Source organism: Octodon degus, unplaced genomic scaffold (genome assembly GCF_000260255.1).
Source record: "Octodon degus isolate 3935 unplaced genomic scaffold, OctDeg1.0 scaffold00048, whole genome shotgun sequence".
Classification (NCBI taxonomy): Eukaryota; Metazoa; Chordata; class Mammalia; order Rodentia; family Octodontidae; genus Octodon; species Octodon degus.
Window position 1 is genome coordinate 4,467,732 of NW_004524624.1, and position 2,689 is coordinate 4,470,420.

A 2,689-nucleotide genomic window follows, 5' to 3' on the forward strand; every position below is an offset into this window, starting at 1 on the left:
AAAAAAAAAAAAAAAAAAAAAAATTGAACTGAAAATCCTTGGTAGTAAATATATAACAGTTATAAATCTGTAACACAGGAAAGAGTTTTAAAAAACAAGAAAGCAACTTCTAAGAAACAGAAGTTCCAGGGTCAGGGCTCTCAGTCCCCTGATAGCTGAAGAGCCTGCAGAGCACTCATCTCCTCTCCTAAGCCACACACGTTTTGCAAACAGGGCAAGCTTACCAAAGCTACCTCTCTACAGCTGCAGAACTAGTCAGGAACTGGCTTCGCAGAGCAGTCTTTTTGTCATGGTTTCTCAGATTTGGGGCAGAAGAGAGGAGTGGGGAGGAGGTTTGTTGGAACACAATGACCCTTTGGCCTCTGAAGCAAGCTATCTTAAAAAGATAATCATCATTAAGATGTTCCCACCAGCTTGAACCCCAGCAGTACACACAAGACTGTCCCATCAGGTGGCTTCTACTACTCAAGGGGACTCCCCATGCTACCCAATGCAACAGTCATGCATGTACCACCAGAAGTTCAGAGCCACCCAGCAGTGTGACGTACAGTTTATGGCTCATCACAAACATATTAAATCTGAAGGCTGCAGGCCCTCAGTTCAGGGATCACAAGATGCAAATAATGAAAATAAAAATGACTCTCAGTTCCCTCTTTAACTTGGTAACCCTGACAATGGCCTGGTGAAATGTGACAATGAGTTCTTGGGTGGGCATGGTGGTACACACCTGTAATCCCAGTAGTTGGGAGGGTGAGGTAGGAGGACTCCTCCTACCTCAAGGCCAGCCTGGGCTACAAAGTGATTTCAAAGCCAGCCTGAACTACATAGTTGGACCCTGTCTTTAAAAAAAAAAAAAAAAAAAAAAAAAAATGTTTGTTATTGCATTGCCAGTCTGGCTGGAAACTATGAATGAGACACCCGTCCTTTCCTTCAACTCCCTGTCTGAAACAGAAAGATGAAACACATCAAGACCACTCACACATCTTTTGTGACTTCTGTAATATAACTGCTTAAAGCGCAATAGCAGCAAATTAACTCAGTCTCATAAAAATATGTGTATGCATGTGTACAGCAACACAATTTGTCATAGCTAAACCTTGGAAACCATTCCTCAAATGCCCATCACTTGAGGAATGGATAAAAAAGATATGGTATTTTTATACAATGGAGTATTACTCAGCTATAAAAGAAAACTTGAGGCTTTTATAAGTAAATGGGTACAACTAGAAGCTACATTCATAACTGAAATAAATCAGACCCACATGTGTATATATCATATTATTGTGCCCCTAGTGTAAGAACCTGAAAGAACAAAATATGAAAAGTACAATAGATACAGTAAAATAGAAAGAAACTGAACATAACGAATAAATGAAATGATGGAAAGAAAAGATAGCAGGTCAGGTGCTGGGGCCAGAAGATGGCAGCAGCTGCTGAGTTGAAGCTGCTGGAGAAGTCTCTAGGGCAGATTAAGGGTAACAGGTACAGCACTCAGGGTGAGCAACAGATTCCAGTTCTTTAGACAAACAATGGCCCAAGTTTAACAGGACTGACAACAATAGCAACTCATGTAGTCAAGCAAGCCAACAAGGAACATTTGCTGGGAAGCACAGCAGAAGAAAAGGCAACAGTTCATCAGTGATCAGAGTACAGAGTCATGTGAGTAGACAGACGCTCCAATAAGGAAAATGCCCACACACTCCTGAAGGATTTTTTTTTTTTTTTTTTTTTTTTTTTGCAGAACCAAGGATTGAACTCAGACCCTTGCACTTGCTAGGGAAGCACTTATTCCACTGAGCCATCTCCCCGGCCCCTCCTGAAGGATCTTAATTCATATCAAGTCTACCTTACAGGATACAACCTTACCTTAGCAGATATCCTATTGTATTATGGACTTCATTGCTTTATAGTTGACCTGACAGTGCAAGAAAAGGAGAAATATCTTAATGTGTCTCACTGGTTTTGTCACATTCAGCACTATCCAGGCATCAGGCAACATCTGTCAAGTGTTGTCTTCATCAAGAACAGAGTATATTCCAACTCTCACTAGAAGTTACGCATGCTCTACAGAAGTGTGATTAAAAGTGCTTAAATGGAAAGTGTATTCTTTACACAGGACTAACATTAATATGCAGTGATTATTTATTGGGGCTGATAGAATTTTAGAAGCATAAACTCATGTCTGAATAATTTATTTGTTCATTAGTTAAAGTCTTGCAGTTTTTTATGTAAAAACTCAACTGCTATCAAAAAAGTTGATCAGAGTATAATTATCTTGCTTTTATAGGTAAATTTATTTTAATAAAAGTTGCAAATCAGTGACCTAATCTTAAAACAAATTTAGATCATCCTCTGAATGGTTGACTTATTTGGCTATTAACTCCTTTCACGTTTTAAAATTCATTTTCCTCTTATGGACATTTACAGTAGTTTATTTAAAACTAATAAATTATGCCAGTGGTACAGAAAGGAAGACATGTATTTGTTTTCAGATATGTATGTGAACTAGTAAATGTAGTTTTTTGTTTTTTTGGGTTTTTTTTAAGAAAGAAAAGATAGGAAAAAAAGGAAGGGGAAAATCATGTAAGTATATATACAGGATAGCTAAAATGATTGTACTACTAATTTCTATCAGGTTTTTGTATATTAACTTTTTTTTGAACTTTATTTATTTATTTGTGTGTGTGTG

At 37.7% G+C, this 2,689-nt stretch overlaps 1 pseudogene; it reads left to right on the forward strand.

Annotated features, from left to right (window-relative positions):
- Positions 1-1,420: 1,420 nt before the first annotated feature.
- LOC101567208 lies at positions 1,421-2,071 on the forward strand (annotated as a pseudogene).
- Positions 2,072-2,689: the final 618 nt, after the last annotated feature.